At 27.1% G+C, this 26,344-nt stretch overlaps 2 pseudogenes; one reads left to right on the forward strand and one right to left on the reverse strand.

The window, feature by feature from the left end:
- The first annotated feature begins 490 nt into the window (after positions 1-490).
- Positions 491-1,398, forward strand: LOC145833623 (ubiquitin-conjugating enzyme E2 N pseudogene; annotated as a pseudogene).
- Positions 1,399-19,614: 18,216 nt separating this feature from the next.
- On the reverse strand, positions 19,615-20,208 carry LOC145833624 (ubiquitin-conjugating enzyme E2 N pseudogene; annotated as a pseudogene).
- Between the last annotated feature and the right edge of the window lie 6,136 nt (positions 20,209-26,344).

Genomic DNA, 26,344 nt, shown 5'->3' on the forward strand with positions numbered 1-26,344 from the left:
TGTATGTGAATTGCATTTAACTTTGTTGATTAAGATTTATATGTTTATAAGTTTAATAAGCCTTTTACAGTTGTTGCCCACTAAAAGTTTTTATTTAATTTTTAATTAATTGTTTTAAGGTTTTTGAAATATATTTAACTACTTTCAAGTTTTATCATTACAATTTACTGCACTAAGCTTGGTTTACACTTTTGCTAAGTGAGTTATCAAAGTTTTAAAAGTAGCTTGTTCTTTTTAAATAGAGATTTTGTGATATTGTTTTATATAATATAATCGTTACATTAACTAAATTGCCTTGTCTGATCAATTTAAAGTAGTTTAAAGTATAATCTAATATTTATAAGATATTAACCAAATAAGGTAGGATTTAATTATGATGAGAAGTACCAACAAATTTAGGGTACAACAACCCACACTTAATAATCTAACTTGTGTGTCTATAGAATTTATCAACTGTTTTGTTTCTAGCTTCTAATTAAACTACATAAAAATGGCACACAACCAGCAAGGCCTTCCCAGGCGAATCATCAAAGAAACCTCCATCTTGGCATCTGACCCGGTCCCGGGAATCGACTGCAAACCTGACGAGGCGAACATGCGCCACTTCCACGTCACAATCGCCGGTCCCAAAGACACCCCGTACGAGGGCGGAGCTTTCGAGTTGGAACTCTTCCTCACCGAAGATTACCCGATGGCGCCACCGAAGGTCAGTTTGATTACTCTCATTTAATCGTGCTTTTTTGCTGCGGACACATTTAGCGTAGATTCACGAGAAGTTAATGTGTTCGATTAATTTGGAGTTAACCTAATATAAAACTATTTATTACTAAGAACAAACGTACAAATTGAGCATTCGTAACTGTAATTGTTGATTTTTTTATAATTTTTTTATACTATCAGGTCAGGTTCACCACCAGGATCTACCATCCCAACATCGACAAGCTGGGCAGGATCTGCCTGGACATCCTGAAGGACAAGTGGAGCCCGGCGTTGAGGGTCAGGACGGTCCTCATATCCATTCAGGTTTGATTTTTGTAACTTGTGTGACTTAATGAAGATTAAAGCGCTTTTAAAGACATTAGTTAGAGTAAGGTTATATTTGATAAGTAGTTTAATCTAAGTATTATTTGATAACATATTTTTTTCGAAAAGTTATTAAATTTAAGAAAACTTGTTTAACGTATCTATATTCTTCATCTCAGTCCAGATAAGTAATTTAATCTAAGTTATCTTGTTCAACGTGTTTATATTTATTATTATTATATACCCGTCCAGTCACTTTTGTCCGCCCCGAATCCGGATGACCCGTTGGCCAATGACGTGGCTGAAGTTTGGAAGAGAGACGAGCAGCAAGCGATCAAGACTGCCAAAGAGTGGACAGAAAAATGGGCAATGTAATCGGAGATACTATAAAGACTTTTTGACGGTTTTTTCTATTGCCGTTTTGTTTAGTATACCAATAAATTCCGATGAATAAATGTTTTATTTATATTCGACAACTAGATTAATTTGTACATTTAACTGCTTGAAGAAACTGCTGCCTGTTTATTATCTTAGCATAGTTTAAAACAAATTTCATTAGGTAATTAATTTTTTTATTTTGCCAAAATGACAAATCTATAATATTAATTGCTCCAAATTAGTTTCAATTAAATGTTTATGTTAAAAGTACTGAAAAGAAAAATGATAACTTATACTTCAAGAGCAACTTTAAAGCTTAGTTATTTTTGTTTATACAATTGCAGTTTTTTCAAATTTAATCACTTAGATCAATGTTTAAATGACATCAATGAAGATTACCAGCATGCTAGTTTTGCCGAACACTTTATAAGAGTTTGTTTGTTTTAAATTAGAATATCAGGCTCGAGTAGTTTTTTAAATATTTGTATTACGCTAGGATTGACAAATGGCATGACACATGTTCAATTTGAAGAAACTTACTCAACTGATACGAGATAGTGAATGTTTGTTAAACAAGACTATTCCAAAGTAAAAAAGTTTAAAAAATACATAGCTTATGAATGTTATGAAATTAGGGTTGCCAAAAAACCTGGAATCTTTGAAAAACCTCTAGTTTGACAACTTAATTGATTTTAAGAAATTCTTACTTTAAAAAAATTGGAAAAACCTAGAACTTGGATCATAAATTAACTTAAAAACCTAGGCGAATCATAGATTTTTAACTATTTTTACATGTAAAATAACAAAACTTTGATAAAATATTTAAAATATTTTTTAAGATATAAAAAAAATTGCATCATTTAAATTTTTTATTCATTAGAAACACTGTTAATATAGTTTTTTAGTATCAATGTTTTATAACATTTTAGACAGTTATTTTCTAACTTAATATTACTTGAACATTAAAAATTGTTTTTTGAACTAACCGTAGTTCACAAAATCAGAAAATAAGTTACAAAAACTTTTGTAAACCCTGTGAACTTATAAGTTTGTATGTTGAGTAGTTTTGATAATAAGTTTACAAACCAAGTTTAATTAAATAACAGTTTCAAGTTTGAAAAACAATTTTCATGCTGTTTAACAAAAGAAAATTAAAATTATTTAGTTAAAACTAAGTTGAAGAAAAAACACCACGGTTAATTTAGGGACCTAACTTTAAAAAAATATATTAAACAAGCTGAAACTAACTACGAGTATTTAAGTTTGTAAAACTGTCTGTACTTGCCAAAAAAACAGCTGTAATTAAGCGGTAGATTTCACAGACTTAATATTAACCGATGTGATCGTGACTTGAATAAAAAATTAGAATATCTGCCAGGGGTTGCTATGATAGAACAGTCTATATGAGAAAGATATCAAAAAGACGATCGCTTTCATCGAAGCAAAAGAGATAAAGTGACACAACTTGCTACTACGTCATCAGTTTCCCCATAATTAAAAAGTATGAAATCACTCCTTTGGCCTAAATTTACTATCATATTGTTTATTGTTGAATTTTTGACTCTGGCATCAACCACTTAAACAGGACACACAATGAGAAAAACGAAAATAAAACAAAATTAATTTAACATAAAACGAAAATTATAAAGAATAAAACATTAAACAAAGTTAAAATTGTAAAAAAAATCATTAAAAAGTTTAATTATATTTGCTAAATATAAAATGCGATAACTTAGTACATACAAACATTGTTCAAAATTGTTAAAAGAAAAATAATAACTTGTTAAGTTAGGCGTAACGACATAAAACTAATTAATATTACAAATAAATAAGTCTTTTTAGTTTTAAAAGAAAATGTTCCGCAACCTCACAAGATACTACATTCTGTGGTAACTTGTTACACATAGTCTTTACTTTGTGAAAAAATGAACTTTGCCACTGACTATTGCTATAATTGTGTTTACATTTTGTTTTTATATTATTTCCTCTTAACTGATATTTTTATGGGAAAAACTGAAAATTGAATAAAAAACCTTATATTTGCTATTGTTAATTTTGTAAACCGTAAATAAATTAATACATTCTAGAGGTTCCAACCCAACTTAATCCAATCTATCATCATATGATGTATTGGATGTGTTCCAACGACTGCAAATAAATTGGGTAAAATTTCATTGCATAGACTCAATTTTGTCAATGTTTTTTATGAATAGGGTGACCAAACTTGGGTATTGTATTAGGGCTAACGTATATTTTAAACAGTTTTCTTAGAACAAAAGCTTATTAAGTTTTAAAATCTTTTGATATTGGATAGGATGAAACTTGTGATATAATATAAGTTTCAAAACATTTTAAGATGATAGGATAGACTTGTGTTATAACATATAAATAACTTATGTGTTCGTTTAATTTCAAATTTTCAGAGATATACATTCCTAAATCCTTTAAAAATTTAACTGTTGGTATCTTAGTGTTGTAGATCAATAGGTCAATCGGGTCAAACGGTTTTTATTTTAATTGTTAGAATTTTACATTTGTTAAAAAGTTTTCTTGTTTTTATCCAATTTTAGATATTTTCTAGAGTAGATTGTAAAGAAATACTTAACTCATTCAAACTTTTTGTATCATCTGCAAATAAACTCATATCGTTTTTGATATCAATGTTTAAATTAATATCGTTAATGTATATTAAAAAAGAAGGGGACTAATTACACCCCCTTGTGGTACTCTAATTTATTTTGATTAAGGGTCTGACAGCGACAATCAATGAAAGTTGAAGAATTATTGATGGTGTAACGAAATCAACACTTCATTTTATAATTTTAAAGCGTGTGAATAAATATAGAGTTTTTTGTAACAACAAAACCAATGATAAGCTTTCTTAAAACAATGTTCTTGATTTCCCAAAACAACATTGTTTATTCGAAGGAATCAATTTCTTTCCGATGAATACGTAAAAGAAAAGAAGATTTCTTTGCTTTTGACATAAAATAAATAACATTTTGAAAGTTATGGGTATTTGGCAGTAATTGGGGTGCTTAATTGTTGAGCTAGAAACACGTTACATTTAAGAAATAATACGTTCTACTTAAGTTCTAAGTACTTATTAATGTTCTATGATCAATTGTGCATAACTGTAGTTTATGTATAGTGTAATGTAGTTATAATGTGTGTTTGTGCTTTTTAGTTCAGGTAAATAAAATATAAGTTTTGTTTCGCTTGTTGTATTAATTTTCTATACTTAAATATCCCCTATTAACCTTGAGAACTTGTATATTGAGATAATGGAATTTCATACTTAATAAAACAGGGTGGGATATTTTTCGGGGTTCTAATGATTTTATCTTAAAGGTGGATTATTGGATTATGAAAAATTATTTGTGGATTTGTATAAATATGTTTATAATGTAAAATCCAAATGAGGTTGAGACACATTAAACTATTTTGTTATGAAAGCTCTTCTTTTTTGTTTTGCTTTTTATATATTTATTATTTTTCAATTGTTTCATTTTAAGCAAACTAATGTATTTTAGGTAAGGAAAACTTTTTACATAAAGGTAAAAATAATTTTATTTACTCCTAAAGAGATAAAAATGAGTTAACAAGGCTGTACAAGAACTTTGTCCGAATTTTTGATGGTTTTAAAAATCTAAAAATTATTGTTTTAAAGCATAATTTTAAATAGTTAGTTTTTTGGGTTTTTTCTTTACTTTATTGCAGAAATTCTTCAGCGTTTTGTGTTGAATTTTATAAAAATATACGGTAGTTAACTAGTTATTTATAAAAGATATTATTACATAATTAAAATTTGTATTGAAAAATAGTATATACATAATATAAATGTATTATTTTCAACCGAAATATAGTTAAGTATTAAAGTCAGCGTGCTCATAAAAATTATTGGTATTCTTAATCTTTTTAAATTTAAAATTTTAAAATGTAATCGATTTCAAGAATGGCAACAAAACTTAAAACAAACAAACGAATATTAAATATTCAGTGTTAATAATTTCATAATTGTAGTATTGTTATGGACGTTGCACTTATTTTAGTAGTTCAAAATATTACATTGTTTTTAATATATATATACTTCATGTTAGTTTTCGAAACAGTTTAAGAATTCTTATCAGAAAATTTATACATTAAACAAATGATATCTTTATATGATTACATTTTACAAAGCATTTACATAAATTTACAAACTTTTCAATATATTAAATTTATTTACTGTCAATTACTCACAAACCGGTGAATGTTCAAAAACTATAAAAAATTCCATTTAAATTCACAAGTTTTATTTATCATGAATTTTATACTTGAAACTTTAAAACAATTTACTTAGATATAAACTACTTATCAAAAATTGATCTATCAACTGTGAGACTATAGTGCAGGGACGTAGCTAGCTCAAAAAAGTTACGAATCTGCAAAAATTAAAACATCTGAAATAACTCGTGATAACGTCCTAGCGGGAACACAGCAATTTAAACTACCTCTAATGTTATTGAATATAATCCGAAAAAATGCAGTTATGTTAATACATAAAAAATGGAATGTTGAGGTACGAGTGATAATTGTATACAAGGCATTTAATTTGCTCCACACCCCCTCTGACTCTTTATGTCTTGCCACTTGTGTAAACGAAGAAAACATTCATTAAACGGTAGGAATTTTTATAGGTAGTTTTAAATATTGGGTACTTTCAATTGCAGCAAATTTGCAAAAAAAAAAAGTACAAAATGTTTTGATGACGTCATTAACTTTACTTTGGATAGTTTTGAAGCTTAAACTTTTAAAAGAAACAAAATTGCTGTCTAAGCCTATGACAAATTCACTTTTTTAATTTTCTAAAATATGAAAATAATCGTATCTGAAATAAAACAGTTGAATAATACTAAACATTTCCCTATGTTAACAAAATTACAGAAATATTTTTTGTTAACATAAAGTTACATTTTTAAATTTAAACACAAATTAAAAAGATGATTTTTAAAATTTTTCTTTTATGGTTTATTGATGAATTCAATTTATAAAAAATTTTGAACTAATTATACATGAGTTTTGTACTTCAATAAAAGCTACCTTTTTATAGTTTGAAATAAAGTTAACATGGTGGCCATCAAACCTAAATGCTTATGGGAATCTTGGAATGTTATATAAAATCCTAGAATGACTTGAAATTCTGATCACTTATTTTGTCTAGAAAAGTAAATAAGACTTGAATTTAAAAAAATATATTAAATTTTGAAAAATTGAAAGAAGTTTCAAAAAAACTTTAGGAGCCACATTGGGTACAGGGAGGGTGTAGATCACTTTTATTACAAGTTGATGTCATTTTATGAAATTTAATCTAAACTACAAGTATCTCTATACAGATTTTTTATACCAAAACAAATTTTTGATATAAAACATTACAGTAGGTTTTGATTGTCATCTTTACTATTTTTAAATATTGAAAGGAATACTTCCTAAAATTTGAGCAGGGTTGCCAAAAAACCTGGAATCCAGGAACTTGACAGTTTAAACAAAAACTGGAAAAACCTTGAACTTTTGAAATTAAAAAATTTTAAAAAATCTAGTGTTTAAAAAAAAATCATTAAAATATTTGTAATTTTTAAACTACTTCTACATGTAAAATTATGAAATTTTATAAAATATGATAACTTAAAATCATCAATAATCTATAAAAGAAAAATTTTCAAAGTCAATAGCTTAATTTGTGGTTGAATTTAAAATTGTAATTTATCAAATTGAAATATGTAAAAAAAACTATCAAGGTTGAAAATTATATTTCCTTAATTTTGTTAAAATAGTGAAATGTTTAGTATTGTTTTATTTCAGATACAATTATTTTTACATTCAGAAAAATAAACAAAGTGAATTTTATCATAGGCCTAGACAGCAAAATTGTTTTTTTTTTTACAAAGTTTAACCTTAGTAACTACCCAAAGTAAAGTTAATGACATCATCAAAGTATTGGGTACTTTTTTTTCAAAGTTGAGGCAATTAAAAGTACTCAATACTTATAACTACCCATAAAAAGTTAAAAAGTCCTATCCTTCATTAAAAATAAGTATAAAAAATCACAATTTAACTCAAAAACACAAAATTTAACGTAGTCAATAGTAACAACAAGTTATGCAAATTTTTGTAACACAAAATAGTATGATTTTGATTTTTAAAGCTTTAACGCCCTGAATGTTACCATTTGGATGTATTCGTTCAATTTTTTTACGACACTAAAAATGCTAAAGTGTACATATGTCAAAATTATCTCTCAGGAGTGCAAGATTAAGCATAAATGATTAATGAATACTAAAAGCTAAGACAGTAGAGTCTTTTTAAGCTGAAATAAAAGCAAGTTTTTACGCACATAAGTATACGTTTCTGTAGAATTGCAGAAACCCACCAAGCTACGTCCCTGCTATAGTGTAAGTACAAAATAAAATCAAAAAAATTTTTTTACCCGTTCTTATAACACATATTTTAGTACTGTTTCAGTGTTCAATAAGGATATTAAAAATAATATTAATTTTTATTGTCATGATAAATTTTATTTATTTATGATAAGTAAATTTTTTAATAAACTGACTTTAACGTTATTATAACTAAAACAAAACCATAGTAAACAACTTATATAAGTTAAGGATTAGCTTGGTAGAAGTAAAATTATTTTCAAAACCTTATTTTAAAGTGTTTTATCACATAAAAGTTAGTTTAACCAACTAATAACATTTTTCATACTTGGTTTTCAAATAATAACATTTTGCAGTCGATGGTTTTGAAGTAATCATATAAACTGAATACAAAAATGAGTAAATTTTGTTGACGATCAAAAAGCGATAATTACTTAACTAAAACATTATTATAATTCAAATTAAGCAATAGTAAACAACTAAAAAAAGTTTAGAACCAGCTTATTAGAATTAAAACTGTTTTAGAAACATTTGTTTAAGTGTCTATCATGTAAAACATACTACAGCTAAATATTGACAACTTTTTTAATTATTTTTTGAACAACAGTTTATAAAGGTAATCATATTATCTAAACACTTGAAAATATTTACTAAGTTTAATTGACGTTCTTGAAAAATCAGTGATCTGTGCAATATCATCGGCCATCATCCTATCCAAACATTCTACGTCATTGGCTGAACTGACGTCACGATTCGGAGCGGACAGGAGTGTCTGCACATGCCTGAGAACGGTCCTCATTGTCGCCACCGGAAGCCAATTCTTCTCCAAGAAGCCAAGATTGATCGCGCCCTGGTCACCAACATTTGGGTGGTCGAAATCCGTGAGGAACCTTAAATTGAAATTTTAGTTTACAAAACCAATGCATTTCACTTTCTTTTAGTGAAACAACAATAAAATGTAGCTGATTGCATTAAAATATTGTAAATACTTTCTGAACAGAACTATAAAGTTGGTTTCAATATATTTAGAGCAATTAAAAAAAAAAAAATTCACCTGACTTTCGGAGGGACCATGGGGTATCTATCGGGCAGGATCATTTCGAGATCAAATTTGCCACTTTCGAACGGGGAGTCTTTGGGACCGGCCATGATAACGTGGAAGTGGCGCGTGTTTGATTGGTTCACTTTGCACTCGACTCCTGGCATCGCGTCGGAAACTAAACTGGCCGTTTCTTTTGCGATTCGACAAGTGTATTGTGAATTTGGTTATGCCATTTTAAATTAATACGTAACAACCTATATATGTTAGTTAATCGAAGTTGCAAAGTACAAGAACTTTTTTGTAAAAATTTCAATCTTAACAAAAAATTCTAAAGTATTTATATCTGGAAAAAATATTATTAATCTTTTTCATAACTACATTTATGAAGCATTATAGCACATATAGCTGAAAACTTACTAAAATACTAAAAAGCTCATAAAGTTTACAAAAACTTAATTAAGCTAAAATTTATAAAGTGCATTTAAAAATTAATCTATACACTATCTACAATTATCAAAAAACGACTAATCTTAAAATAAAAAAATCTCTGAAATAGTTTGATTTCCATAAAACAATTTCCAAAAAGCCCACGATTTTCAAGAAAACCGAATATAATTGAAACCAACTTTAGCTACCCGGATACTTGGAAATTTTGATTAGCTTAAAATATTTAAGTATGTAATACATTTCAAATTACAAACTTTTTATAGACACTTTTAATATAAAACTTAGTTTTTTATTCTAAAAATAAATTATTTAGAATAAAATATTAACAAGTATTTTAGGTAAACTTAGAGTTCAAACAACTTCTGTCAAGACTGCTGTTGAGCTTAGAGCAAAATACAATTGTCTCAAAAAAAGTTGTCAACCATTTTTAAACTAAATCGGAATATTTATTTATAACAGCCGCTGCATCTATTAATCTTTCCTTAGCGGTTTTATGACTTGTTGCTGAAGTCAGTGAAACTTAAAATGAACTTATTCGAACTGTAATTAATTTAGAAATTAAAGAAACTATTTAGCAGGTACATAAGTTAGTGTAGTGTGGTCATAAAATTAACTTGTAAGTACTTATGAAAACGTAAATTTTATCATTACTGAGTTGCTACCTTTTGAAGCAAAAATGTCAATCTGTGTGATTAAAAATTAGACTGAGTCAAAGTTAACTCGTAGTTTATTATGAAAATAAATATAAGCAGTTATAAGTAGAACTGAAACATTTTAGTAACAATCAGACCTAATTACTTAAAAGACTTATAGTATAAACAAAATTGTTTGATATCAAAATGAAAAGTCTAAAAAGAAAATTAATAAAACAGCTGTAATGTTATAAAAACTACCTTAGAATTAAAATAAAAACTAACTAATAACAGCCAAAAATATTTTATATAAAACCAACATTTTTTAATATCCTCAAAAAGTTCTAAACTATTCTTTATAAGCATGAATTTTTAATTTAAAACAATTAAATGTTAGCAACTTTGCTTAGAAGCTTACGTATCTTGGCTTATGTTAAATTTATGTATTGCCACTGGTTTTTGATAAATATATTCAAGGTGTTCTGAATTTCTTCCAAGTTAATGAAACTACACGTTTCTGGGTCTATTTTTATTTTGACGTTTAGTTTAAGGTAAAACTGTGTTAAGTAGTATAATAACATTGAGAATATAATGTACAGCTACTTTAATATTGATGATGATAGAACAATTTTGACTTTATGATGGATTTTTCGTGTCAAATCACAATTTTACCACTTAACATGTAAAAATTTGTTTGGGATTCAAGGTTATTACATTTTTTTTCAAAATTTCTCGAACTTCAGGATTTTCAAGATTTTTTTAACCTAAATTGTCTATTTGCAATATCCCAGGTTTTGAGTAATCCCTGTAAGTTGTGAAATATAAGTTCTGTTATCAGTTTTACCAGAATTGTGATCAATTTTGTATTACTAAACTCTAACCAAGTTAGATAGAACAATACAATTAAGTCAAACTAATTTGTAAATACTAATAAAATTAATAAACTACTTTTATTAAGTATAGTTTTTAATATTATCCATTAAGATACACACAGTTTTTCATACCCTGATGTAAATTTAGATTGCGAAGAGTTAAGATTGCACTTTAAATCTATTTAACTTTTAATACATTTAAAATCACAAATCTAACAAAATTAGAAGAAGTTAAACTAAATAAAAATAATTGCACTTGAATATATAATATAATTAAAGAAATTTAGAGTGAATTGTATAACTATTTTTTCAAAACAATTTTACATACTAAGCTAGTATTCTTAGGTCTCATAGCTACAACTACATATAATAGTAACTAATTTCTTTTGCCAAAATACAGTTTCATTTCCAAATTAGTACTTATAAAAATATTAAAATACTACTTACTTTAAATCAGTTCAAAATATTAAATGATTATGAAAACTACTAGAATCTTAATAACTTTTATTTTTTTGTTTATCGTACTCCACAATAGTTACCAATCATTTTAATAGAATAGCATCCTATTTAAATAATTTAGTTAGTAGTACAAGTTTAAAGATAATGTAAAATAAAAATAAAGCTTGGATACTTAGAAAAATCATACAGAAAATAAAATATTTAACAATTTTTATAGTAACTAAGTGATCAAGTAATCATAGAGTAATCAAGAGGTTAGTAAAAGACAAAAGAATTAATAACAGTTTACTTACGTTATAATTGATCTACCGTAAAACTAAACATAAATAAAATGAAAGCAACACTTTTAAAGCATTACGAAAATAAAGAAATAGTATAGTTGGAATCTTTTTGATTACATAAAACAGGTTTTCTTAAAATAGTACAAATAGCTTCTAATCTTATCAAATTAAAACCATTATTACAAATTTTAATTGTTTTGAATTTATTAAGATTATAACTGTTTGCATATGTTGAGTTAGTAACCAGATTTTTTGCAATGATACAACGTTTAGATGCATTTAAAACCTTTGCCCGTATATCATCTTTCTTATTTAAAAATATCAATCAAAAAAAATAAAGTTATCAGTGTTATAGTTGCTTTACTCCTGATTCAGAAGTTTCTGGAAAAAATTTCTCAAAATAATTTTAATCATTCTCGCTCCACATAAAGGTTGGAGACCTCAGAAACAATTAAAGAATGATGAGCTTATTTTTTACATTATTACGACCTAATAAATAATTACTCCTTGTTTTTTTTTAGAATTTTTTTTTCATATGCTTATAAATTTTATACCAGCTTTTACCCTAAAAAAAATAATCAGAGCAATAGACAAAGTAGCTTTGTTTGTTAACTAAAATTTTCTTAATACTCTGGTAGATCCTAAAATTTTCAGCCTCAATATTTTTCAGTAATTTTCAAAGTTTTTTAGCGACTGGTTTATAAAAAACAAGACTATCAAAATACATTGAAACAAATAAAACAATAGTTAACTATACCCAATCAATTCAAAAGCAAATGAATAACTTTAAATTATGGTGTAATTTAGACTTAAATTGGTAAAACTAATTGACCTTAGTCTGACAACTTAGACACAAGAACACCACATTTTATTTTCAAAGCAACTAAAATAAATACTCAAGGGTATAAAAAATCTTTGATCTTATAAAAAAAGTAGTACTACACAGCGTAGTAACTAAACCTTGAAAACGTGGATTTTGGTAGTTTAGGCAGAAAATATTTGAAATTTTAAACATTATTAATAAATTTTAAATTTTAATATTTTAAGAAGTAAATTTTGATTTGAGATGAAAATCTAGCAAATAGATTAGGCGTCAACGTTTTTGATTGGCGGGCCGGATCCGAAAAAATTAAGTTCTTAGCGGGCCAGAGCAATACAAACTAGTTATCTACCGGAACCGGCGAATAATGCATTTAAAAATCCGCATCTGGCTGGATGCTAACTTGAAATTATTAACCGACCCGAACGTAGTTTAATGTGTCAGGTCGATCACAACTTTGACTCAATTTAATTAGGAAAAGTTTATCAATTATGACATTAAAAAAAATATTAGAAGTATTTGAAATACTATGTTTGTTAAAACCCTGGGTCAAATTAGTACTAGTTTTATAAATACAACAACTAAACATTACTATTTTGTTTCATTCTAAGCTAAAACATACACATTTTTATTAAGTATGAATTCGGAAAAATATGTTTTTGGAGACCCTGAGCTGAAGTATTAGATTTATAATATTTAGTTTCATATATAATGTTAACATACATTTTAGTATAAGCAAATATATTAAAATTAATTTAAATAAAAAAATAAAAGGTCTGACAGCGTGTCATTAATGACCACTCTTTGTGATCTCCAAATTGAAAAATTATTAAACTACTTCACTAGGATTAATGTAGTCCTTACTGACTCAATACTATTAATAAACTTTTTAGTTATTCTAAATCGAAAAATTTTTAAATATCAGTGTAAACCACTTTAATACATTCGTTTTTGAAATAACGAACTATCCATGATTGTAAACATTTTAGTAGTTGAATGTTTGACGAGCGGTTAGGGACAAAAGTAAATTGTTTATCATAGAGTAAATTATAATTAAAAAATTATTTAGAACTTGTTCGTTATTTTTGCATAAACGTTTTATTTTCTTTAAATTTTTTTTACAGAAATTTATGAATATGGCAAGGAACATTTCCTAACCGTTCCAGGTTATTATATCAAAAAACGTAGTAGAACATAAGTTTTTAGTTAAATAGTCTGGTTTCCCCTTTTTAAACACACCGATATAAAGCAACATTGTCAAATGTAATTTGCTTCAGCAGGCCTAAGCAAACTTTTTATGTGCTGTCTACTAAGTCATTTCTCAACGTCTAATTTAAAGGTCGGGGCAACAGATGAACCCTAATGTACAGGAACTTAGTCCGAATCTTTTTAAAGCGTAATTTTGAAGTATTTTTTTTTTCTCTACTTTATTGCAAAAATTCTTAAGCCTTTTGTGTTAACATATATAAGTATACGGTAGTTAAATGATTATTTTATAAAAGATATTGATACTCAATGATAAAATTTATTCGGAAGAATGTATACATAATATAAATTTTTAACCGAATTATAGTTAAGTATTAAAGTCAGAAAGCCCATAAAAATTATTTTTGATCGTTTTGATTTTAAAATGTATTACATTTGAAGAATGACAACAAAACACACGAGTATTAAATATTCGGTGTTGAAAATTTATAGTTGTAGTACCGTAGTGGACGTCGCACTTATTTTAATAACTCAAAAATGTTATACTAGAAATATATAAAAAGTTTTTAGCAGAGAATTTATACATTAAAAATGAAAACATTGTATGACTTAATTTTAAACGCATTTCTAAGTTTTAAATAAATGTTACAATTTTTTTACTATCAATTACTGATAAACTAGTTGAATTGTTATAAACTAAAAAAATTTCATTCTGTAATGTTTTATTTATTAATAATTTTATACATAAAAACATTAAATCAAATTACTTTGTTAAAAACTACTTATCAAAAACTTCTCCAAGAACTGTGAGATTAGTGTAAGACTTCACAAGTTATTTCATTTATTTAGTTCTTATAACACATTAGTTTTTTTTGATTCAGTATTCTTTAAGGTTATTAAAAGTAAAAATGATTTTTAATGTCACGGTACATTTAGACTATTTATGTTTGCTAACTATTTTTAATTAAATGAGTAAAACTAAAACGTTTTTATAATTAACCAGTAATTATTACAACCATCATCAACAGAGTTGAGCTGTTTTGCGTGATCAATGATTATCAATAATTTTCACCCGCAAGATAAACAACAGCATCCGAGACAACCTACGACCAGTTTCGTCCTAATTAGACACATAGGCCTTTGGAGTCATTAACTATTATTATAACTAAAAAAAAGGGGCCTAGTTAACGACTACTAAAACCTAAGGACCAGCTTAGTAGAATAAAATTGGTTTAGATGCATTATTTCTGATCAATTTATTATGTATAATTAGTTATACTAAGTACGAACAGTTTTCGTGATTGCTTTTTAAACAATAAACTTTTTTCAGTCGATGGTTTTAAAGTAATCATATTATCTGAATACAAATTATTACTAAATTTTATTGACATTATAAATAAAACGATAATAACTAAAAAACATTATTATGACTAAAATAGAGCACAAGTAAACTGCAAATAAAAGTTAAAGTACAGCTTAGCAGAAGTAAAATTATTTTAGAAACATATTTGTTAACATATTTTAGAAACGTGCATTATCATCGGCCATCATCCTATCCAAACAATCTACGTCATCGGCTGAACTGACGTCACGATTCGGGTTGGACAGGAGCGTCTGCACATGTCTGAGAACGGTCCTCATTGTCGCCACCGGAAGCCATTTCTCCTCCAAGACGCCCAGGCTAAATCCACCCTCATCATCAATGTTCGGGTGGTCGATCTCCGTGAGAAACCTTAAAGTTTTGTAACTTATAAAACCAATGTATTTCACTGTCTTTCATTTAGTAAAACAACAATAAAATAAAGCTTGCTATATTAAAACTTTGTTTATATTTTTTAAACAAAACTATAAAGTATCGAAGCTAGTTTCAATATGTTTACATAAATTTAAAAAAATATACATCACCTGACTTTCGGAGGGAATATCGGGTAATCATCAGGTAGGATCATTTCGATATCGAACTTGTCACCTTCGTACGGGGAGTCTTTGGGACCAGCCATGGTCACGTGGAATTTGCGTATGTTGGTTTCATTGGCCTTGCACTCGACTCCCGGCACCGGGTCGGTAACCAAACTGGCCGTTTCTTTGGCAATACGAAAGGTAAAGTCTACTGGAGCCATTTTTCTTAAAAATGTAATAACCTGAAAGTTTGAAGTTATATGAATAAAAAGATTAAGTTTTACGTAAATTATTAGTTTTGATAACATTTAATAGATTATGAAAAATTTTAAAATTAAAAGAAGTTAAAATAAAAAAATTGATGGCACTTTAACATTTAATATACTTAAATAAAAATTTAGAGAAAATAGTATAATTATTTTCTCAAATCAATTTAACATCCCAAGCTAGTATTCTTAGGTCTCCTAGCTACAACTACAAATAATTTCAACTAATTTCTTTTGCTATAATACATTTTGATTTCCTAAATAGTACTTACTAAAGTAATAAAATACTACTTATATCAAATCTGTTCAAAGTATTAAAAGATTATAGAAAACTACTAAAATCTTAATATCTTTAAATTTTTTGTTTATCATATTCCACGATAGTTACCAATCATAATTTAAGTAGAACAGCCAGCCTTTTTAATAAGTTAGTTATTTAGTTGGGAGTACAAACTAATAGATAATGTTAATAATAATAATAAAGTTTGGATACTTAGAAAAATCGTACTCAAAATAAAAGATTTAACAACTTATATAGTAACTGAGTAATCAAGAGATTAATAAAAGACAATATTAATTAGTAACAATTAAAATCATTTAGGTTAACTTACGTTATAATTGATCAAGAGTAAAACTGAAGGTAAATAAAGCAAAAACTATTCTTTTAAAGCATTACGAAAATAAAGAAATAGTATAGTCAAAATCTTTTTGATTACATAAAACAGGTTTTCTTAATAAAATACAAATGGCTTCTAATTTAATCAAATCGAATACATTACTACAAATTTTAATGATTTTAAACCTATATAGACTTTTACTATTTGCACATGTTGAGTTAGTAACCAATTTTTCTGCAATGAAACAACGTTTAGGTGCATTTGTAACCTTGACCGGTATATCATCTTTATTATCTGAAAATATCTATCAAAAAACATAAGCACAGACAAAAAAGAATATGAAAGTTATAGTTGCTTTATTCCTTGTTCAGAATTTCTGGAAAAAATTTATGAAAATAATTTTTTATTAGTAATTCTAGCTCGCACCACATAAAAGGCTACAGACCTCAGAAACAATTAAAAAATGTTTTTTGTAACATTATAACGACCTATTTATTAATAACTTTACCTTAATAGCCTAATAAAACATTAATTTAAATGATAGTCGTTGTTTAGCACGTTGTCTCTCGTGCTATTTGTTTGCCTTTTCAAAAGAAATGTATGATGTGTTCTGTGTTCTTGTATTTATTCTATAAATTTTTTATATGCTTTTAAAATTTAAAACAGCTTTTACCGTATAAGAATAATCTGAGCAAAAGACAAAGTAGCTTTGTTTATAATATATTGCAGCATACATTAAAACAAATAAAACAATAGCTAACTATAGACAAGTAATTAAAAAGTAAATGTAGAACATAAACTCATGGTATAATTAAGACTTAAATTTGTAAAACTAATTGACCTCAGTCTGACAACTTAGACACAAGAATGCCAGAGATTATTTTCGAAGCAACTAAAATAAATACTTAAGGGTATAACATATTTTTCATCTTATTTAAAAAGTAGTACTGCACTGGGTAGCCATTAAACCTTGAAAACATAGAAATTGACAATTTAGGCAGAAAATATTTGAAATTATAAACAGATTCTACATTTTATGAAGTAAATTTTAATTTGAGATAAAAGTTTATCATATGGATTAGGGGTGGGCAACGTTTTTGAATTACGGGCCGGAAAAATTAAGTTCTTGGCGGGCCAGAGCAATTCAAACAAGTTATCTATCGGAACCAGCGGATAATGAATTTTAAAATCTGGACCTGGCTGGATACCAACTTGAAATTATTAACCGACCCGATACTAGTTTAATGTATCCGGTCGAACACTACTTCTACTCAATTTAATTCAAAAAAGTTTATCAAATATGACATTTGTAAAACTAGAAGTATTTTAAATTCAATGTTTGTTATAACCGGGATAAAAATTAATACTAATTTTATAAATACAACAACTAAACACTAATTTTTGTTTCATTCTAAGCTAAAACGTACACGTTTTTATTAAGTATGTATTCAGAAAAATATAGTTTTGGCGACCCTGAGCTGAAGTATAAGACTAATAATATTAAGTTTCATATATAATGATGAAGTACAATTTAGTATAAGCAAATATATTAAAACTAAGTTAAATAAAAAAAAATGGGTCTGGCAGCGTATCATTAATGACCACTCTTTGTGATCTCCCAATTGAAAAATTATTAAACTACTTTACTAGGACTAATGCATTCCATACTGACTCAATATTTTTAATAATCGTTTTTATGATATTAAAAGGAAAACTTTTTTAATATCAGTGTAAACCACTTTTATACATTCATATTTGAGATAAGGAACTATCCATGAATGTAAGCAATTTTATAGTTGAATGTTTGACGAGCGGTTAGGGACAAAACCAAATTGTTTTTCAAATAGTAAATTATAGTTTAAAAGTTGTTTAGAACTTTTTCGTTATTTTAGCATAAAATTTTTATTTTCTTTAAATTTTGTTTTTACAGAAATTTTTAAATATGGCAAGGAACTTTTCCTAACCGTTTCAGGTAATTATCTCATAAAACGTAGTAGAAAATAAATTTTTAGTGAAATAGTCTTGTTTCCCCTTTTTAAACACACCGATATAAAGCAACATTGTCAAATGTAATTTGTTTCAGCAGGCCTAAAGCTCTGAAGCAAACTTTTATGTGCTGTCTATTTAAGTCATTTCCCAATGTCAAAAAATATTATTAAGCGAAATTTAGGGTCTGGGCAACAGATGCACCCTAATGTACAAGGAAAATAGTCCGAATTTTTGATGATTTTAAAAATCTTAAAATTACCCTTTTAAATCGTGACTGTTAAATAATAATTTTTTTTTATTTTTTCTATACTTAATTACAAAAATTCTTAAGCCTTTTGTGTTAACTTCTATAAATCTACGATAGTTATTGATTAATTTATATAAACTATTAATACACAATAATGAAATTTGTTCTGAATAAAATGTATACATAATATAAAAGTATACTTTTCAACCGAAATATACTTAAGTATTAAAGTCAGAGTGTCCTTTAATTTCTTTTTATTCATTATGATTTTAAAATGTACTACATTTCAAGAATGACAACAAAACATAAACCAAACACACGACTATTAAATATTCGGTGTTCAAAATTTTTTAGTGTATTACTGTAGTTGACGTCGCACTTATTTTAATAACTCAAAAATGTTATACTGATTTTAATATTTATGCTTAATGTTTGATTTTGAAACATTTGAAAAATTTAATTTGAAAAATTAAAAGATTGTATAACTTAACTTTTCTAAGTATTTTTAAGTTTAAATTTTAGGTTTTTCAATTAATGTTACAATTTCTTTACTGTTAATTTCTGATAAACTGGTTAAATTGTTTAAAACCAAAAAACCTTTCATTATTACTAAACTTATTGATATTTTAAATATAACGATAATAACTAAACTAAATCATTATCATAACTATAATAGAGCACAGGTAATCAGCAATTAAAAGTTAAAGTACAGCTCAGCAAAAGTAAAACTAGTTTAGAAACATTTTTCAAATAATTTTCTCATATATCATTAGCTAAACTAAGTATGAACAGTTTTGTGCTTGCTTTTTAAACAATAAGTTTTTGCAGTCGTTGTTTATAAAATAATCATATTATATCAATACAAATTATTGCTAAATTATTGACATTTTAAATTAAACGATAATAATTAAATTAAAACATAATTAAGACTAAAATAGAGCACAAGTAAACAGCAAATAAAAGTTAAAGTACAGCTTAGCAGAAGTAAAATTATTTTAAAAACATATTTGTTAACACATTTTAAAAACGTGCATTATCATCGGCCATCATCCTATCCAAACAGTCTACGTCATCAGCTGAACTGACGTCACGGTTCGGGTTGGACAGGAGCGTCTGCACATGTCTGAGAACGGTCCTCATTGTCGCCACCGGAAGCAATTTCTCCTCCAAGACGCCCAGGCTAAATCTACCCTCATCATCAATGTTCGGGTGGTCGATCTCCGTGAGAAACCTTTAAGTTTTGTTATTTATAAAACCAATGCATTTCGCTTTCTTTTAGTGAAACAACAATAAAATAAAGCTTGCTATATTAAAACTTTGTTTATATTTTTTAAACAGAACTATAAAATATCGAAGCAGGTTTTAATATGTTTACATAAATTAAAAAAAATATACAAACCTGATTTTCGGAGGGAATATCGGGTATCTATCGGGTAGGATCAGCTCAAGATCGAACTTGTCACCTTCGTACGGGGAGTCTTTGGGACCGGCCATGGTCACGTGGAATTGACGTATGTTGGTTTCATTGGCCTTGCACTCGACTCCCGGCACCGGGTCGGTAACCAAACTGGCCGTTTCTTTGGCAATACGAAAAGTAAAGTCTACTGGAGCCATTTTTATTAAAAATGTAACAACCTGAAAGTTTGAAGTTATTAAAGTTGCTAATGAATAAAAAGTTTTGGTTTAACATAAATTATTAGTTTTAATAACATCAAATACATTGTAAAAAATTTAATAAAAATAGAAGAAGTTAAACGAAGAGTAAATTATTACATTTAGATATTTAATATACTTGAATAAATGTTTAGTGAGAACTGTATAACTATTTATTCAAAATAATTTTACATCCTAAGCTGGTATTCTTAGGTCTCCTAGCTACAACTACAAATAATTATAACCAATTTATTTTGCTAAAATACATTTTTATTTAACTAATAGTACTTATTAAAAAATCAAATTACTACTTATATAAAAACTGTTCAAAGTATTACATGATTTTAGAAAACTACTAGAATCTTAATAATTTTAAATTTTACCAATCCTTTGAGTAGAATACCCAACTTATTTCTGTAAATTAGTTGGGAGTACAAATTAATTGATAATGTATAGTAAAAATAAAGCTTGGATACTTGGTAAAATCATATACAAAATAAAAGATTTAAAAACTTATATAGTAACTAAGTAATCAAGTAATCATAGAGTAATCAAGATATTAATAAAAGACAAAAGCAATTAGTAACAGTTAAAATCGTTTAAGTTTACTTAAGTTGTAAATGATCTGCAGTAAAACTAATCATAAAAAAAAAGAAAACAACACTTTTAAAGCATTACGAAAATAAAGAAATAGTATAGTTGGAATCTTTTTGATTACATAAAACAGGTTTTCTTAATGAAGTACAAATAGCTTTTAATCTTATCAAATCAAAACCATTATTACAAATTTTAATTGTTTTGAATTTATTAAGATTATAACTGTTTGCACATGTTGAGTTAGTAACCAAATTTTTTGCAATGGAACAACGTTTAGATGCAATTAAAATTTTGACCGGTATATCATCTTTATTATCTGAAAACATCTATCAAAAAAATAAGCACAGAGAAATTTTTGAAAAAATTAAAATTATGAGTCTTATAGTTGCTTTACTCCTACATCAGGAGCTTCCAGCAAACATTTCTGGTCTGAAAGTAAAGTATAAATGTGTAAGACTTATATATAAACTGCAACAAAAGTAAATAATACTATTTTACAATTTTTTCTGTCTATTAAGGTTTTCTACTCTTTTAAATTTTAAGAAAAAGCATAAGTTGAAGTTTGAACAGTAAAATTTTTATTGAAAACTCACGAGATAAAGTGATACAAAGCATAAAAACTAAATCATGTTAGTGTTCTGAAATTTTTTTATTAAATAAGTTATAATTAGTTGTAAACCGTTTTGTTAATAATACTATAGATTTAGACATTGTGTTTCTCATATCCTTACATTTTTTTAGCTTTTTTAGTTTTTAGTATATATAGTTAAGAAATTTAAAATGTTTTGAACATAATAGAAAATATAAGGCTTGTCTATGATAGAATGAATTTCAACACTTAGTTCATGAAGTTAGCAGTTCAACATTAAAATTATTATAAGTATTAGTGATTAGTTGGACAAATGTTTTTTTATTTAAACAAATAGTTTACTTATACTTTTAAGCTGTGAAAGTAAAAGTAACAAAACAAGTTCTTGTGTTTAAAGAAAGTGTAAAAGAGTTTTTTTTGTTTGTTTATGTTTTGAGCAAGCTAGTATAGGTTTAAAAATGTATGTTTTGTTTGTTACGTAAATGTTATTTTAAACTTTAGTACTAGTTAGTGCAAGTCCAAAAGGACTTGTGAGTTCAGCAATGAATAGAATTCCACTATCAATCAAAGGCTCATTACCAAAAGAAAAGTCATTGAAAAGAGCTGCAATGTAAGTAAAGTTTATTTTAGTACGGATTTCAATTTGTTCAAATTAGTATCAATACCTTTTGGACTATCAGCTTTATTTTTAAAAAGTGCATGATTTCTACTATTTTTATAAAACAAATTTTATTTTAATATAGGCTTTTACTTATACCAGTCAATATCCTGAAGACGTAGAGCTTATATTTTGATAAAGTGTTTATTGTTTTGTATTTTCATATAATTAAATTATATTTTAGTGTAGGTTTTAGCTTATACCAGTCAATATCCTTTAGATATAGAGTTTTTATTTTATTTAGATTATGATTTTTTGTATTTTTAAAGTAAATCAAGTTAAAAGATAATCAAGTTTAAAAGTAAGTATTTTATAAAACCTTCTTATACATTTTAGACGTGCAAGAAAATCACATAATGTTCACTCACTCATTGCAGACAAAATAGAGGATATCAAAATCCCAGAATAATTAAAGATTTATAAAGGGAATAGAGTGCTTGAAATTTTTTTGCTTGGGGACAGTGGGAATGTCCCGAACAGAATTTTAATTTTTGGAAGGTAAAATTTATCATCTTTCATTTAAATTAATTAAAATGTAGTTTGCCTTTTAGTTATTATTGACTTTTTTTTAGAGAAGCATTACTTGATATCTTGATGGAGAGTGAGTGTTTGTTCATCGATGGAACCTTTAAGCTTTCTCCGCCAAAATTTTCACAGGTGGTGGTCATCATAGGCAAGAAGAGAGAACTGGCGGTACCTGTTCTGTATTGTTTGTTAAAGGTTAGACTACTTTCAATAATTTTTAATTGTAACAATTAAACAAAAGGTATTTATAAGTGAAATTTTAGTAATAGTTTATCATGAAAAAATAAGTTGATAATTTATCAGTTTATTTTAAATTAAAACAAATTTTTTTATTTCATTTCAGAACAAGTTTGAGCGAACTTACATCGTAATGTTTCAAATTATCAAAAATATCATTCATGGTATTCAACCACCGACAGTTTCCTGCGATTTTGAGCTCGGATTAATAAATGCCGTAAAAGTAAGTAATATTAACTATAAAGCTTATTGTAAGAAATTTACTTAATGTAACTTTGTATGAACCAGAATGAGTTTCTAAACTATAATGTTAGAGGGTGCCTTTTTCACTTGGGTCAAAATGTTTTAAGAAAATTGCAAAGGTCTGGTCTTCAATCAAGGTTACAATTTACATATACTATTTATTTTACCACAACAAGAGCTATTTTGTTTATAAGATATTATTATTAAAACACTACGGTCAACTAATTCATTTCAAATAAAAAGGATAGGTTTTTAGTCATTTTACCAAGAAATATAAACTATAAGCGCATATGTTATCTTTTTAAAAACAAACACAACTAATTTAATTATTCAAATAACTAGCTTACATTTTTTTTAGGTTTCAAACAGATTCTAATTTTGCAATAGATGCAAAAATGATTCTGTCATTAGCATTTTTACCCAAAGAGAAAGTTCTTGAGGGATAGAAGCAAAAAGTGCTAACATTTCTGAAGAACTAGTGACAGTTCTGGAGTGGTTTCGACACTACTATGTTGAAGGTTAAGTACATTTAAATGTTTGTGTTAATGTTTAGTACACTTTAATTTGTTGCCTATTTAAATTTGTTTTTTTTAATTTTTTAGAATAAAATTGTAAATATTAAACTTAAATATTTATTTGTTAATGTTTAATTAGTACATTTATTTAAAATTTAAGCGTAACTTTTTGAATCTAAATTATGAGTTTATATTTTGAAATGTACATAAACTTTAGATTAAAAAAATTAAAGTTAAAGGTGCTAGAGGTGAGTCGTTGTTTCTAGTTGTTTGTGTAGTCAGTAAGAACGAGTACTTATAAAAAGTGACCAAACGAACAATATTGCGGAAGCAGCGCATCGAGCTTTGTATATTAAATGGAAACCATCCCAATCTGAGGAGTTTTATAAATATTCTGAAAGCGACTCAGAATTCTCGGGATATTGGACTAGAACACCTTCTGGCAGGGATAAAACCAGATCCCAAAAGAATAAGGTTCAGACAAGCAGATGAGCTTCTGTTTTATCTGGTGAAAAATTTTAATGAAAATAATAACATACTTGAATACCTACGCGGTATTCAATACAATTTTGATATAGATTAAATGTATATATTTGTAAATTTCGTTTGTGTTCGTTTTTATAATAAAATTTAGTGCTATGCATATATTTTTTATTATTGATTTACATAAATAAAGTTAATTTAACCATGTTAGCCAAGCAAAATAATTAAATATAATGTAGGTGAAGTATTATTATTTTATTAAGAGAAGTAAAAAAGAATAAAGTATAAGAACATTTAATTAATTAAGGATTTTTAACTAGTTACCATTTAATTTACCAACTTCTTGTTTTTCAGTACTTATTTTTGTTATTAAGTAAAGTTTTTCTTAAAAAATACAGGCCACTAAAGATGTTTTCTAACGTTTTACTACCTACGAATGATTTTTCTAAACATAATTCGAAAAGACTGCCAAACTTTGTCTTACAATTTACTCCTTACTTAGATAATATTTTTATTAAAAATAATTTTGGAGACACACTCTTTTTTGAAATCATACTTTAAAGTGTCTAAATTGCATAATCAACAGCATGCTGGTTATATAAATTTATTTTTAAATGTTTTATTAAATATAAATTTTACACGTATTTGATTAAATTACTTAGAACTATCGATGGTGCTTAAGTGTTACTCCGTGCTTAAGAATCATCTTTTGCAAAAGGATCAATCAATGATAAAGTTACATTCCGTGTTAAAGTGTCACCCCGTGCTAAAGTGAAGCCGTGCTAAAGTGACACTCCGTGCTAAAGTGTCACCCTGTGCTAAAGTGAAGCCGTGCTAAAGTGACACTCCGTGCTAAAGTGTCACCCTGTGCTAAAGTGACGCCGTACTAAAGTGTCACCCCGTGCTAAAGTGACACTCCGTGCTAAAGTGACGCCGTGTTTAAGTGTCATCCCGTGCTAAAGTGACACCGTGCTAAATTGTCACCCCGTGCTAAAGTGACGCCGTACTAAAGTGTCACCCCGTGCTAAAGTGACACTCCGTGCTAAAGTGACGCCATATTTAAGTGTCTTCCCGTGCTAAAGTGTCACCCCGTGCTAAAGTGACACTCCGTGCTAAAGTGACGCCGTGCTAAAGTGTCACCCCGTGCTAAAGTGACGCTATGCTTTTCTGACACCAACCCAATTCTGGATCGCTCCACATAAAACGCTGGAGACCTCAGAAACAATTAAAAATGCTTATTTGCTACATTATAACCGATCTACTTAATAACAACTGTACCTAAATAGCCAAATAAAACATTAATTTAAAAGATAGACGTTGTTTAGTACATTGTATCTCATGCTATTTTGTTTGGTTTTCAAAAAAAAAATATAGATCTTTTCTGTGTCATTTTTCTTTTGTTTATAGTCTTTTCATATGCTTTTAATGTTTACAACAGTTTTTACCGTAAAAAGAATAATCAGAGCAATAGACGAAGTAGCTTTGTTTATTAATAAAAATTTTCTTAATACTCTTGTTGATTCTAAACTTTTCACTCTCATATTTTTTAAGCAATCTATTAAGTTTTTTAGCGACTGGTTTAGAACAAAACAAGACTTACAAAATACATTGAAACAAATAAAACAATAATTAATTATAGCCAAGTAATTAAAAAGTAAAAGTAGAACTTAATCTTATGGTATAATTTAGACTTAAATTGGTAAAACTAATTGACCTTAGTCTGACAACTTAGACACAAGGATACTACAGATTATTTTCAAAGCAACTAATATAAATACTTAAGGATATAACAAATTTTTTATCTTACGAAAAAAGTAGTACTACAAAGGGTAGACACTAAACCTTGAAAACGTGGATTTTGACAATTTAGGAAGAAAATATTTGAAATTTTAAATAGTTTTTTCATTTTAAGTAGTAAATTTTAATTTGAGAAAATCTACCATATAGGTTAGGGTTGGATAAAGTTTTTGATTGGCGGGCCGGATCCGGAAAAATTAAGTTCTTAGAGGGCAAGAGCAATTCAAACTAGTTGTCTACCGGAACCGGCGGATAATGCATTTTAAAATCCGGACCTGACAGGATCCCAACTTGAAATTGTTAACCGACCCGATACTAGTTTAATGTATCCAGTCGAGCATTACTTCGACTTAGTTTAATTGGAAAAAGTTTATCAAATATGACATTCAAAAACTATAAGAAGTATTTAGAATTCTATGTTTCTTATAACCCTGGGTCAAATTAGTACTAGTT

This window comes from Thalia democratica, chromosome 4, assembly GCF_965202585.1.
Source record: "Thalia democratica chromosome 4, ktThaDemo2.hap1.1, whole genome shotgun sequence".
Classification (NCBI taxonomy): Eukaryota; Metazoa; Chordata; class Thaliacea; order Salpida; family Salpidae; genus Thalia; species Thalia democratica.